This window comes from Arachis ipaensis, chromosome B06 (assembly GCF_000816755.2).
Source record: "Arachis ipaensis cultivar K30076 chromosome B06, Araip1.1, whole genome shotgun sequence".
Lineage (NCBI taxonomy): Eukaryota > Viridiplantae > Streptophyta > Magnoliopsida > Fabales > Fabaceae > Arachis > Arachis ipaensis.
The window spans coordinates 122589194-122605245 of record NC_029790.2 but is presented as its reverse complement, the minus strand read 5'-3'; the positions used below and the strand labels follow the sequence as shown (position 1 = coordinate 122605245).

General features: G+C 35.3%; 1 long non-coding RNA gene across 2 annotated transcripts; it reads right to left on the bottom strand.

The window, feature by feature from the left end:
* On the bottom strand, positions 12884-15866 carry LOC107605076. Of its 2 annotated transcripts, none has more exons than XR_001612458.2 (4): positions 15525-15866; positions 13805-14001; positions 13393-13503; positions 12884-13257 (listed from the first exon to the last, which is right to left on the bottom strand). It is a non-coding gene; the product is annotated as an uncharacterized LOC107605076 (long non-coding RNA). The 2 variants fall into 2 exon arrangements; XR_001612457.2 differs by lacking the exon at positions 15525-15866 and adding an exon at positions 14815-15493.

The window sequence follows — 16052 nt, the reverse complement described above, 5'->3', positions numbered from 1 at the left end:
CGTGTGACAGAGGCCACGCACCAGAAACTGCAGAAAATGCCCCCAGCAATTTCTGAAGCCCTTTTTGGCCCAATTCCAAGTCCAGAAGGCATAGACCAGAGGTTATGAAGTGAGGGAATGCATCCATTCAGGGAGACGACTTTAGTTTTAGTTTTCATGATTTAGATTTAGTTTAGAGAGAGATTCTCTCTCTCTTTTAGGATTAGNAATTGAACTTTAATAATCCCAATCTTTTTTTAGGAAATAAATAGGATCCGAAGATCAATCCAATTAATCCCTTGACCTTCCTTTATCTTAGTAAAGGCTAACAAAGTGGAATTAAGATTCAATTATTGTCATCATTGATAAGGATAGCCAGGATAGGACCTCTAATTTCTCATACCTTGCCAAAAGTTTATTTACAGTCATTTCTTTATTTCACTTGCTATTTAAATTACTTGTTCTTCATTTACTTTATTTGCCAATTAAACTATTCACTCCTCATTCTCAAAATCCTAATTTACAATCCCCATAGCCAATAATAAGAACATACTTCCCTGCAGTTCCTTGAGAAGACGACCCGAGGTTTGAATACTTCGGTTATCAATTTATTTAGGAGTTTGTTACTTGTGACAACCAAAACGTTTGTACGAAGGGATTTTTGTTGGTTTAGAAACTATATCTACAAAGAGATTGTTTTATTAAAATTCTTTACTAGCAAAAATCACAACGTCAGTTCTTCAAGAGGAAGAAGAAGCCACCATCACTATGGTGGACCCGTTCTTTAATCTCCTTGTTATTTGTTTTTCTGTTTTCGGTTTTTATGCTTTATATTATGTTTATGTTTTTGTCTTTATTACATGATCATTAGTGTTTAGTGTCTATGTCTTAAAGCTATGAATGTTCTAGAAATCTTTCACCTTTCTTAAATGAAAATTATTTTCTGAAAAAGAAAAAGAAGTACATGAATTTCGAATTCTATCTTGAAAATAGTTTAATTATTTTGATGTGGTGGCAATACTTTTTGTTTTCTGAATGAATGCCTGAACAGTGCATATTTTTTATAGTGAAGTTTATGAATGTTAAAATTGATTGCTCTTGAAAGAATAATGAAAACAGAGAAATGTTATTGACAATCTAAAAAATAATAAAATTGATTCTTGAAGCAAGAAAAACCAGTGAAAAACAAAGCTTGCAGAAAAAAAAAGGCAAAAATAAAGAAAAAAAAGAAAAAAAAGAAAAAGTAAGAAGAAAAAGCCAGTAACCCTTTAAACTAAAAGGCAAGGGTAAAAAGGATCCAAGGCTTTGAGCATTAATGGATAGGAGGGCCCAAAGGAATAAAATCATGGCCTAACCGGCTAAATCAAGCTGTCCCTAACCATGTGCTTGTGTCATGAAGGTCCAAGTGAAAAGCTTGAGACTGAGTGATTAAAGTCATGGTCCAAAGAAAAAAGAGTGTGCTTAAGAGCTCTGGGCACCTCTAACTGGGGATTCTAGCAAAGCTGAGTCACAATCTGAAAAGATTCACCCAGTTATGTGTCTGTGGCATTTATGTATTCGGTGGTAATACCGGAAAACAAAATGCTTAGGGTCACGGCCAAGACTCATAAAGTAGCTGTGTTCAAGAATCAACATACTGAACTAGGAGAATCAATAACACTATATGAATTCTGAGTTCCTATGGATGCCAATCATTCTGAACTTCAAAGGATAAAGTGAGATGCCAAAACTGTTCAAAAGCAAAAAGCTACTAGTCCCGCTCATCTAATTGAAACTAATCTTCATTGATATTTTTGAAATTTATTGTATATTCTCTTCTTTTTATCCTATTTTGTTTTAAGTTGCTTGGGGACAAGCAACAATTTAAGTTTGGTGTTATGATGAGCGGATAATTTATACCTTTTTGGCATTGTTTTTAGGTAGTTTTTAGTATGTTTTAGTTACTTTTTATTATATTTTTATTAGTTTTTATGAAAAAATCACATTTCTGGACTTTACTATGAGTTTGTGTGTTTTTCTGTAATTCCAGGTATTTTCTTGCTGAAATTAAGGGACTTGAGCAAAAATCTGATTCAAAGGCTGAGAAAGGACTACAGATGCTGTTGGATTCTGACCCTTCTGCACTCGAAGTGGATTTTCTGAAGATACAGAAGTCCAATTGGTACGCTCTCAATTGCATTGGAAAGTAGACATCTTGGGCTTTCCAGAAATATATAATAGTTCATATTTTGCTCGAGATTTGATGGCCCAAACTAGCGTTAAACGCCAGCCAGAGACCCTTTTCTGGCATAAAATGCCAAAACTGACACCAGAACTGGAGTTAAACGCCCAAATTGGCACCCAAGCTGGAGTTTAACTCCAAGAATGGCCTATGCATGTGAAAGCTTTAATGCTCAGTCCAAGCACACACAAAGTGGGCCCCAGAAGTGGATTTCTGCACTATCTGCACTTAGTTACTCATTTTCTGTAAATCTATGTTACTAGTTTAGAATAAAAACTACTTTGGGAGATTCATTTTGTAACTCATGACATTTTACATCTCATATTGTATCTTCTACAGCATGAGTCTCTAAACCCCATAGGTAGGGGTGAGGAGCTCTGCTGTGTTTCAATGGATTAATGCAATTACTATTATTTTCTATTCAATTACACTTGCTTCTGTTCTAAGATACTCACTCGCACTTCAATATGAAGAATGTGATGATCCGTGACACTCATCATCATTCTCAACTTTATGAACGCGTGCTTGACAACCACTCCCGTTCTATCTGAGCTCAACGTAATCATTGGGTGACAGCTTGAGTGCGTATCTCTTGGGTCTCTAATCCACGGACCGAGTCCGTGAGATTAAAACCTTCGTGGTAGAGGCTAGAACCAATTGACAGCATTCCTGAGATCCAGAAAGTCTAAACCTTGTATGTGGTATTCCAAGTAGGATCTAGAACAGGATGACTGTGACGAGCTTCAAACTCACGAATGTTGGGCACAGTGATAGTGTGCAAAAGGATAAAGAGATCCTATTCCGACACAAGTGAGAGCCGACAGATGATTAGCCTTGCGGTAGCTATACCTGGTATTTTTCATCCGAGACGAGAGATCCGACAGTTGATTAGCCGTACAGAAACCGTGCCTGGTATTTTTCATCCGAGAGGACGGATGGTAGCCATTGACAATGGTGATCCACCAACATACAGCTTGCCATTGAAGGAAGCCATGCGTGTTTGGAGAAGAAGACAGTAGGAAAGCAGAGATTCAGACAACAGAGCATCTCCAAAACCTCAACCTATTCCTCATTACTGAATCACAAGTACCATTTATTTCATGTTATTTACTTTTCATAAACAAAATCATTTTTATCATTAATCTCTTGACTAAGATTTACAAGATAACCATAGCTTGCTTCAAGCCGACAATCTCCGTGGGATCGACCCTTACTCACGTAAGGTATTACATGGACGACCCAGTGCACTTGCTGGTTAGTTGTGTGGAGTTGTGAAAAGTGTAATCACAATTTTGTGCACCAGTATTCTACTGACATAAATACTTGATGGATTACCAACCCACTCAAAAAGTCACGAAACTTAGCATCTACAAACTGAGTTCTATTATCCGTAACAATTACCCCTGGAATTTCAAATCTCGTCAATATATCATGCCATATAAACTTTCGACATTGAGCTACCATTATTTTTGACAATGACATAGTTTCAATCCACTTGATGAAATAGTCTATTGCCACTATAAAAAATTTGACTTGTCCAAGTCCTTGGAAAAATGGCCCAAAAGATCTACTCCCCATTTTGCAAAAGACCATGTCAGAATACAGAGACGAGTTCTTGAGGTGGAGCCTGATGAAGATTTCCATGGAGATGACATTTTTGGCACTTTTTCACATAATCGATTGCATCTTTTATAATTGTTGGCCAGTAGTATCCGGCTCTACCAACCTTCTGGGCTAACAATTTACCCCCTATGTGATGACCGCAACACTCTTCATGAATCTCCTACAAGACATACATGATACATTATTTGTTGGGGTGTCAAACATTTCAATAGGGGTTGTGAAATGCCCTTTTTATATAGCTGACCATTAATCATGGTATAATTAATTGCTTTTATTCGGAACTTTTTAGCTTCTTTGGAATCAATAGATAAAATCCCATGTTCCAGATACATGAAAATCGGGTCTAGCCAAGTATCATGATTACTAGAGTGTGAAATCATGACGCCAGAGATGCTAATAGAAGGTTCTAAAAGCACCTCCTATATCAAAGTTTGATTACCACTTCTGGGGTTAGTACTTGCTAGTTTTGATAACACATCAACCTGTGCATTTTGTTCCCTAGGCACATGCTTAATGCAAAAGGAATTAAAATGTGAAATCTCATCTTGTACCTTTTTTAGGTATAACTAGATAATCCGGAGTTTGATACTCGCCATTTACTTGAAAAGTTATAATCTGAGAATCATTGTATGCTATGAGTTCTGTTATGCTAACTTTCCAGACTAACGCCAATCCTGCAATTAAGGATTCATACCTAGCTTGATTGTTTGAAATGGAAAAATCAAATTTAATGAAAATTTCAATAACCATTTCTTCCCCCTTAGTGAGGATAATATCGGCACCTCCATTTTTCACATTCGAAGCTCCAGCTACATGAAGCTCCCATCTCGGGAAATCGGTAGTCGAATAAGTCATTTCAACTAAAAAATCAACCATTGCTTTGGCCTTAATGGCAGAGCGTGACTCATATTGAATATCAAATTGTGATAATTTAATCAACCAACTTACTATCTGCCCTGCCAAATCTAGCTTTTGCAAGACTTTTTTAATTAGTTGGTTGGTTTGAACAATTATTAGGTGACTTTGAAAATATTGTCTTAATCGACGCGCCGACGTTAGAAATGCAAAAGCTAGATTTTCCAGTTTTGTGTATCTTAATTTTGGTCCTTGAAGTACTTTGCTGATGAAATACACAGGTGGTTGATGCTTACTTTTATCCTCTAATACTAAAGCCAAAGCCACATAATGAGTTACTGACAAATATAAGTATAATGGTTTCCCATGTTTCGACTTTGCTAGGACAGGAAGGGATGACAATAAATTTTTAAAATGTTTAAAAGCATTTTCACACTCCTTTATTCATGCGAAAGCTACTCCATTTTTTATTAAATTGAAAAAAGGCTTTGCTTTTTCAGCAGAAGCATCCAAAAACTTGGATAAAGCCGCTAATCGACCTATAAGACTCTGGACCTTCTTGAGGTTTTGAGGGCTTGCCATATCTAAAATATCTTGATACTTCTCAAGGTTGGATTTATTACCTCTTTGGGTAACCATAAAACGCATAAATTTTCCTCACCAAATACCAAATGCACACTTTGCGGGATTGAATCTCATCCCATGTAGTCAGAGGCTCATGAAAATATCACACAGATCAGTGATTAAATAGACATCTATCTTAGTTTTTATCAACATGTTGTCTTTGTAAACTTCTATGTTCTTCCTAATTTGGTGCTTGAATACCTTGGCCAACAATCTTTGATTAGTGGCCTCTGCATTTTTTAAATCAAAAGGCATTACAGTATAACAATAAATTCCTTCTGGCATAATAAAATCAATTTTATCTTCATCTGGTTGATGCATTGGTATTTGATTATAACCACTATATGCATCCAAAAAACTTAAAATCCGATAACCCGATGTTGAATCGATCATATTATCTATGTTTGGTAAAGGAAAACCACCCTTGGGGCAGACCTTATTTAAATCAATATAATCTACACACATTCACATTTTTCATTAGCCTTCTTTACCATCACAATATTAGATAATCATGTCGAATAAGTGAGTTCTCTAATAAACCCAGCATCCAGTAACCCTTGAACTTGCTTTTTGACCTCGTCAGCACAGGCTTGTGACATCTTCTGACGTCTTTGTGAGATCGGCCTAAACTTGAGATCAATCGCAAGCTGATGGGACATGAAGACATGATTGATTCTCGGTATATCGGATGGTTCCCAAGTAAATAAATTTCATTACCTCGTAGAAAATCCTAGAGTTTCGACTACAAGGGGATAAGGTAGGTCCTTATTTATCAATGGTGTATTTTTTTACACTTTTCCCAATCTAGAATTTTTCCGTATTACCATTAGGCAAAGCCTTGATTTTTTCTGAACAGGAGTTCAAGTCCACCAAAAATACTCCTGTAGAGTTTTTGGCCTTATCCCTCAAAATCAAGCTTGCTTTATTACACCTGATAGTGGCTATCCGATCTCCGCAGATTGTAGTCACACGAACTTCAGTGGTCAAATACTTGATACAAATTTTTTTCAAGATGAATGTGCAAAGATCATTGAGCTTTTTTCTTTCGAGGATCACATTGTAAGCTGTGGAATCCTTTAAAACAACAAACTCAGCTTGCTCCACCCAAACATTGATTGCTTTTCCCAGAGTAAAAAGGAGGTCTACCGCATCATCGGGCTTGATGAAAGGATCTCCCAAACCCACCCCCACCGAGAAGATGTGGTTCAGGTGCTGGTCCATTAAACCCAACACATCAAAAGCATTTTTGAAAATCAAATTTGAATCTATCCCTATTTCAACCAGGATCCCTGACGATTCCATTTCCCAACTTAGCAGTGACCACACTGTAAGATTCTCACCATTTTGTGGTGACTTTTTTCCCATTTTATGGCAGTTTCAAACCCCATAAAATGAATTGTGGTAGTTTCTAAAATCTCCAAAATTGGAGGTGTCACGAGCTTATTTGTGGTAGTTTTATAAAACCGTCAGGACGTTATTTAGTAGCGGTTCTTCGGCAGTTTTGTGGAAATTTTGAGTTAATAGATTCCGACAGTTTTTGTCATTTTTGTGGCAGTTTAAAATCCCCACAAAGTTAATATTCAAATTAAAAAAAAAGGGCCACGAATTGAACAACGTCAAATCACTACCAGACTACAAGTTAATATCCAAGAATAAAGGATGAATTAAACAGAATAAAAAAAGAAAAGAAATAAAAAACAAAATAAAATAAAACAAGATCTAAGTTAGTGATTTAACTGGACGTATGTTGTCAATTTCAATTAATTCCCGACAACGACACAAAAAACTTGATGAGCCAAAAATTAATGTACTCAGATATTGGAAAGTGTATCAAATCATTCAAGTAATACTACTGTGAGTAGATATCGTTCCCACGAGGATTAACGGATTGGGGTAAGCAACGTCTAATTAAATCTCTAATTAGATCAATCAGACCTTGGCAAGAGGATTGTGGATCATAAAGAAAAGAAAGAACAGATAAGAGAAAATTGATTTTATTTTGATTATTGGGCGAGAGAAGGTTTAGAGAATTAAGAAGTAATCAATGAATGAGAATGTTGAAGGCTTCAGAGATGTTTGATTCTTAGGAGGAACAGTGCTTGTGTTTTCTTATTTTAACTCATGCAAAAATCTTTTCACAGCAAATTATTTATAATCAAATTTTAATTTCTTGGTAACTTAATTTCTCTTAACTTAATTAATCATCAATCCCTTGGTCAAGTAATTAAGAGAAGAGGTGAATAACGATTTCAATTTTAAGCCACACAATATTCAAGAACTATTCCTAGCTAAATTATATGTCATGTATTCAAAGACTAATTCTAAATAATTGAAGATTATGATATGAGTCTCAAGCTAATTTCAAAATTAATTTTTCGAAGTAATAACAGAATCCAAGACAGAATTAGAATATTTTTCAACAATTCTAACCATTAGTGATGAAGAACAAAACTCAATCTTGAAAAATAGAAAAATATGAATTAAAATAAAGAAAATACTCACATTATAAATCCATAAATCAAACAGAGCTCCTAACCTTCAACAATGGAGATTTAGTTACTCATAATAATGAAGAAAACTAAAGAGATGAGAAAGACGCACGTATGTAGCTTCGTGGATGCTCTCTCTTGTGAACTTTGTTCACTTATTTATATGCTAAGTTCTATCTAAAATTCAAATTCAAAAACAAACTCTTATCTTACCTTATCTTTAGGAATGATAAGATAACTACCTACTTAAATTCAAATCAAATCTTAAAGCAATAGTTCAAATCTAATCTAGAAACAAATTCTAACAACCAAATCTTATCTTTCAAGAAGGAGTTAATATTAACTAATCAATTGAATCTTGAATCTTCGGTTGAGATTAGAGCTTTAGAGGAGTGCATATTGAAATTGGACCTTGACAAGTATTGTATCCCTGGGAGTTTGGAGCTTGAGGCACTGGGGCCACTTCTTGAATTTGGGCGTTGGCCTAAAATGGCCTCCAGGGGACGAGGACCACTGGGCGTCGATGATGGGTACTGGTGATTGGCCACTTGACTTGATGTTTTGGGTGTCCAGTCTTGGTGTTTTGGGTCCTGGTTAGGCCTTTCTTGGATTGTACTTGTATTTTCTTGTTAAAAATATTTTAATTCTTGATTACCTTGAGAATAAAAACTCCTAAAAACACAATAATACTAAAATAACTCTAAATACCTTATTAGTTTTAAAATTCCACTTGAAAACATAAAAATTTTGATCAAAATCTAAGAAAATAAATTAAAAATAAACCTAAAAACTACTAAAGATGTCTAAGCATCAATAAGCATGATGGTGGCACCGGCAGTAGCTATGAACCAACTCTTTTTCTGATCTAAAAAATTATTGCGTGTAGATGAAGGAGATAACACATTGATGTAGAAGCTTAATGGTGGCAACGACGAGGACATGAATGGCAGTAGTAGCGAGCATACTCTCCCTCTGATCTCATACGCTACGAAAAGCTTGATGGTGACAATGGCAAAGTGATGAATGTGGTGGCGGCAAGTAGATCTAGGGTTTCAGATCTCACACTTTTTCTGTTCTAAATTTTTTTGAAAAAGTTTTTGTTTGGAGTAAAATTTATTTAGGTTTAATAGAGTAAGATAGAGTCTGTATTTGTTTGGACAATTGGGCTTAGGAATTTATACTAGTATTAATCAATGAGAGTTTTATATTTTGCTATAAATAAAATATATTATCGAGGTTTTCTAAAATTTCCACACAAAAAATCCCATAAATAAGTAGAAATCTTATAGTGTCACTAAAGGCTCATCATCATCAGATGTGGCGTGCTGAAAGTCTTCTGAATTAAATTGAACATTTGGAAAACTTTGCACCCTCAACACTTTGGAACTTGCAATTTTAATGTCCTTCTTAAATGCATTCCTGGATTTCGTTAATCCATTCTTTTGTACTACCACGTTTATTACTACTTGAGCAACAATGTCTTGGTTTTCACTGGGTTTAGTATCTCTAGGGTTCCTAGCTTCCTGGTATTTATCATTCACTGTGCCATCAAGACGGCCTAATGTGTTGAACAATCTTGGAAAGATTTTCATCTTGAATAGCCTATTCTAAAGCATCCTTTAGATCTATATAGTCTTCTATTTTATGACTGTAGGACTTGTGAATTGTGATAATTACAGTATTGTGATTTGTTCAAGGAAGCCCTTGGTCGTATTTGTCTTGCCTTGGGAAGTAAGCCCGTATGTGATACTTGTTGATAAATTTCTGCCAATGACGCAACTAGAGGGGTATACGTGGAGAACTTCCCTACTACGCGAGGAACTAATGACTTCAGAGTAGTTTGACCCGAGCTCCCAACCTTATTAGGTGAGGGGGCTGGATTATTTCGTTTCATCGAAATTTCTCTAAAAACATCCTTATTCCTCGTGTATTCCAGAGCAATATGATGAATTTCTTCCATGGATTTGACATTTTAATAAGTGAGATGCCTTCTAAAACCTCCTTCAAGTAATCCAGCAATGAGACAAAGACACACAATCTTGAGAGTTCGTGTGTTAACTCCAAGAGCGCTTTATTAAAGCAATTTAGGTAATCTTAGATGCTTTTTCCAGATCTTTTCTCCACAGCAAGTAATGAGATGGGATGCTTGGCTTGAGTTCGTCTTGTGGTGAAATGAGCAAGAAACTTTATTTTGATATCATGAAACGAGGAGATAGAACCAGAAGGTAAAGTATTAAACCATATCACATCTTATAGAATTCCTTACACCTTCTAAGTTCATTCGTACCTCAAAGGCATCAATGTGTTCTCCGAGATTGAGATCGCTGAGATTGCGAACGTTCTTCAAGTCTACGCTCTAATTCTTGCATCGTATGATGCATTTCTTGCATCTCATGAACGTAATCTGCCGGTCCCAGGCCAATGAAGTGTCGAGCTTTCATGTTATGGTCTTGATGCTGCCTAAAACCTGAAGGAACTTGATGTTCATCCGTTGTATTAGGATCAGTTATGTTCCCATCCTCGTGAAGCATTTTCTTATGAGGCGTGTTTAGGTTGATGGTTGATTGTGTTTTGTGATCAGCCATGGTGCTAAGTGTCTCGAGGTCCCTACAGACGGTGCCAAACATTCGTACCTTTGGTTGGTTACGAGCTTATAAGTTTTCGGGACCCTAATGTGAGCTGTGCGGACACCAGGCGGGGAGGGCAACCTACAAAGGCACTCCAAACTTAAGTCAATTGTGCACTTAGAATTATTGTAGTGATGAAATGTGTCTTACCTCGAGTAGGTTCCCTTTTTCCTGTATTATACTGCTATTATGAGACCATTAGGCATTTACGACCTTGAGTATACGTTTTGGTATTGCGATTTATCATATTTTTAAGTTACGACTCCAGTTATTTCTCTAATATGCATTACCCTTGTGTCAAGCTTGTAATGTATGAAGAACATTTAATTGGATTCTTGCTATACTATTTTTATCCAAAATACAGAGTATTATATTTTTTATAGGCCACGGATTTCTTACTCCTACTTTTCTGTGGGAGTATAATTAACCACTACTAAAATATTTACAAAATAAACTCCATTTTTTATTTTTGAATGAATTAATAATTAAACATTTTTCCTCTGATATTTTTGTTTTACACATTCTTCCTATTTCCTTTAATCTGAGTTTCAAAGAGTAGAATTCAGAGTTCTGCTAGGGTTTTTGCCCCCTCTCTCTGCTTCCCATCAATGTCGCTCGTTCTTTGTTCCTCCCCCTCTGCGGTAGCTCGCTCTCTGATCTTCTCCCTGCGCCGTGGTCGTTCTCTGATCCTCTCCATCCGCAGGATTGCTCGTTCTCCCCTGCATCGTTCTTGTTCTCTGATCCTCGACGCTGCAACACGCTACCGCCGCCGCCGCTAACTTGGGTCTACCACTTCATTGGTTTTTGTCGCCTCTCTATTCCTCTTTTTCTCCAGCGACTCTGATCTCTGTCCTTCTCTCTCCACCTCTGCCTCTGCGACCTACTCCTTTTAAGGTTCTATTTTGTTTTTATTTTTATTGTAATTTTTTCTATGAAAATTTTATGTGAATTTGAATGTTCTTCGTTTGACAGAATATTGAATGTTGTTTTGATTTCAAATGAATTTGATAATAAACTAGTGAAAAGTTTCAAAATGGATTAGGAATCCTTGATTATTCTTGAATGATTGAATTTGATTGTTGTAATTTGGTTGGTAGTAACTCTTTTTATTTCTAATTGAATGAGATTCCTACTTTTTTGTAGAAGTAGGGCAATGATTGTGAAGAACTAAAATACAATACATAATGTCTTGTATGATGGGGACATTTGGGTTAGTATGAGTTAACTAAATATTTACCCTTATCAGTTAGTTTCACTTTCTATACTCAAATATTTCAAGTTTCAAAGTTCATGTTCTCTCTTTTCTTGTTCTGTAGTTATGTTGCACCGGAGTATGCATGCACTGGAATGCTGACTGAGAAGAGTGATGTTTATAACTTTGGGATACTTATTATGGAAATAATTACCGAAAGAAGTCCCGTTGATTATAGTAAACCCCACGGAGAGGTTAGAGGCTATAACCAATAATAGTATACAGTTTTAGTTTTAATCTTCTTACACTGTTCTATGTTGATTATTTTATCTCTTTTGCTGTTTTCCTAACTAGAATTTGGTATATTTGCAGGTTAATTTAATTGAGTGATTGAGAATTATGGTTGGCAATATAAAATCAGAGGAACTCATCGATCCGAACCTTCCTGAAAAGCCATTTTCAAAGGCCCTTAAGCTTTGCTCTGTTGGGTGCTCTTAAATGTGTTGATCCAGATGCCACAAAGAGACATAAAATTGGACATATAATCCACATGCTTGAGGCCGACGAGATCCTATTCCGTGATGTATATTCTTTCCCTTGAACTCTGCAGTATACATAACTGGAGAGCAAAAGCAAGATGATTCAGCATTACTATAATCTGATTCTCATTTATCACTATTTTATCATTCTTTCTTGTAGGAACGGAGGACTGGAGGGAAACCGTTGCGATCCCATCGCAATTATCATCATGAGCAAAAGGACTCTAGTAGAGGTAGAAAGCGAATAGGTAGAGAGATCACTGATCGAAGTGAAGATGATAATAGCAGTAAAAATCTTGTCTATCCCACTAGGTTGAGATGATAGTTGTTAAATGGTAAATGTAGCTATGTATTTATTATTTTTGGCTTTAGTAGTTTACCTATATTAATTTCTACCTCAATCTGGACAACATGCAATGAGTCTATTTTTGCTGCATAATTTTTCCTCCCACCACAATTTGGGATTCGTTGTATACTCATTCATTATTACTAAAAAATCAAAATTTTGATGTCGTCCTTCTGCTTTATAAGACAAAAGTAGCTCAAGTGTTTTATAAAAAATTATATTTTCAAGTTGCTCAAACTATAGTATCAAACTACCATTGTCTCATTCTGGTCCATCATAACTTATGGCCCCAGCATAAATTAAGTGCTTGTCATTTTGTGAGTGTAGTTGTTATGAGCATTAGACAACAGAACATCAAATCTTAACGTGGAAAAAAACCTCCCAATATGAGAGATAAAAAAAACCTACGGCAAGGTAAAAGTTTTCACTATTTTCCAAATCAAAACTACAAACAAGTCTCAAAACTTACAAGCACTACTAGCATACATGCAGAACTCTTGTACAAGAATATAAACGCATAAACTAAATGGTGAGATCAATGATACAATAGACGGTCGTTGGTTACGAACTTTTTGGCTAGAGAACTCAGATTGCAATCACACCTCAAAGTTGAAGGACTATAAGTGAAGAACTCCAGGTAAACCAGAAAAGAATTTAACCATCCAATCATTCATTTGTTCAGGTTAATACACTAATTGTGATGTAGAGGGACTCTCCAAAAAGTGTTTGCTTGGGCTTCACACAAAGGAAAATGATCATAACCTGCTTGATAAATACACAATGATGTATTATTCCTTTTTAACTTCAAAAACAGAACCGAAAGGGACAACTTTAGCTTGAGAAAAGATTGACACAAAATAATAATACCGCAATGCAAAATTTTACAAAAGTACTTACATGCTCACCAAGTTGCAACTGCTACAGAAGCTGCCTAATGTAGATTTTAATGGTTGAATCCAGAAAGAAAGTAGATCCTCGACCATAGCAGTTATCTATTTCTTGATGCCCCTGGAAAATATATTTGAGTTGGTATTCATAAGAAATGTTACGAGATAGAGCAGTTTCAAAAGAAAAAAAAAACTATAAATCTATTTATAAGTGATTTGCAAGTTTGAAAAGGATAATAACTTTCTAAGGGGGAAAACCTAAAAATCAAACTAAACTTATAAATCCTCAATCAGAGGCTTCAAAACTCAAGAAAGAGAGCAAATTGAGTTTATAGAACTTCTAAGATCATTCCTACTACCGAGTACCAATGCTATATCTTATGATGCATGGAATATAAGTGATAGTTCGAAGAGTTACTTACAGAATGTTGAATATGGATAATCACGATAGTAAGTACACTTCCTTCCTTCATCTTCTCTATCAGGAAGTGAAAGAATGTCTAGCACAGCACAAGGTGTTATTGCTGTGAGACAGTGCAGATTTCCACCATGCTTTGGATATAAAACCAATATCTCGCATGGTGCAGTCATGACCTTATCAACAGCTAGCTTAGTCAGTCTAACTACAACAAAGAAAAATTACAACAAAATTATTTTAAAATATGGATGCAGAATAGCAAGTTTTATAAGCCACTAAATATGATATTATATTGCTTGATAAAATTGATAAAAAGATCTTCTGAATGAGATATACAATTATGCAATTTTAAGTCCTTAACAGTAGTAGCAATTAGCCATAGAAAATTCTATAGAAAAATGATTAATCCCCCTAATACTCTTACTAATAATTCTCCCTTACTAATAGATTTAGAAAATCTTGAATGCTTTTTTTTATATATTTACATGCTTTCATACAAAAGTGTGGGACAAGACAAAAATGTATTACAGCAAGAAATTAGCAAAAAAATCTATTGTTCATAAGATTGAGAGTGCAATTCAGTTTTGACCTGTTGATTTTATGTTTATTGTATTTTTACTTTTATGGAAAAATTGTTGGTCATTTTTGGTTTAATTGATCTGCATAGATATTTACAGTGCATGATCAAGTAGCACAGAAAAAGTAGATTCAATACAGAACAACCCCACCAAAAATTATTTACCCAAGTAACTGAAACTGACACAAAACAATCAGATAGCAGTGCATGCTCAAGTAAGACAGCACAATTAGATGAAATGGAAAACAACCTCACCAAAAGAAAATCACTTAACCAAGTTTTTAAAAATATAGAACACATCTACAAAAAACAATTATTTCAACTTGTAGATAATGAATGTTAAAAGTCATTGATGCAATGCTCATAGAATCACAATGAATCAAACTATTTTAACACATATTAAGCTAACAAGACATAGTTTCCTCAAAGAGGATAACTCCATTGAGATACTGAAGAGCTCCAGGAGAGAAGAGAAGAGGAGCTCCCTGACAGTCCGCCAATTAGTTTCAACTTTCTCAACATTGATGCTAGATAGACACTTGCCAATTGTTCGAGTTGACGCATCATCAGTAAGAATATACTTTTTGGGGGTGCCAAATTATGCAGCATTGGCAAAGAAAAATTCTTAAAAAAAATTATACATATGATTTGGTTTTGTTATATTTGATGCAAAGTTCTGATTCAACAAAACAAAGGGAAGAGAAAATTGTACTTATTTAAATTGAGTTGGTTTGGTTAAATCAAAGGGACAAGACTTTTTTTTTCCAGAAAAAATTTTTCAAGTCAAGTGAGATCTGAAATCTTCACACAATATCACAAATTTGCAAAGAAAAATTCCATTGTGCTTGTTGCTAATTGCAATGCTCAGTTAAGGCAATGCATTTCCTTTTCCACCCTTAATCTGCCATTGAAGTGAAGTAGTTGCTTTATTTTCTTAAGCTCCAACTATTCAACAGAATTGAGTAAATGTCTTACAGTCATCTACCTTTCTAATCTAGGGGTAACTTATTTATCTACTGAAGTTTTATTTTATTAAAAATTTCATGCATTTAAGATAAATGGCACATTTAAGAACAGAGTGATTTTATGCTTTTCCTTAAACTTTTCATAGAAAAGAAAATAAATCAAATAAAAAATAAAATGGAACCTTAAAGGAGTAGGTCGCAAAGGTAGAGGTGGAGGAAGAAGGATAAATATCAGAGTCGTTAGTGAAGAAGAGGGACAGAGAGGCGACAAAAACCAATGAAGTGGTAGACTCGAGTGATGCGGCGCGGCGGCAAAACCGTGTTGCGGCAGCAAGGATCAAAGAAAGAGCGAGACCGCCGTTGGGGAGGAACATAGAACAAGCAACAGTGAGTGAAAGAGAAACAAAAATCCTAGTAGAGTAAGCACGGTGCAAGAAAAACGAGTAGTCGAGGAGGGAGAGGAAGAGAGAACGACGACGGTGATTGAAAGAAGGTTGCTAGATTTTTCTCTCCCTTTTTTAAATTTGGAATCAAAAGGAAAAAAAAAATGCCAAATACAAATAAATTGAGGGGTCAATATCTAGTTATGAATATTTTCAAAAAAAAAATGGGGTTCAATTTATAAATTTTTTAGGTGAGTTAAATGATACTTTCACATAAAAATGGGAGCAAGAAAATTTAATAAAAATTATATATAAAATCCAGTACTT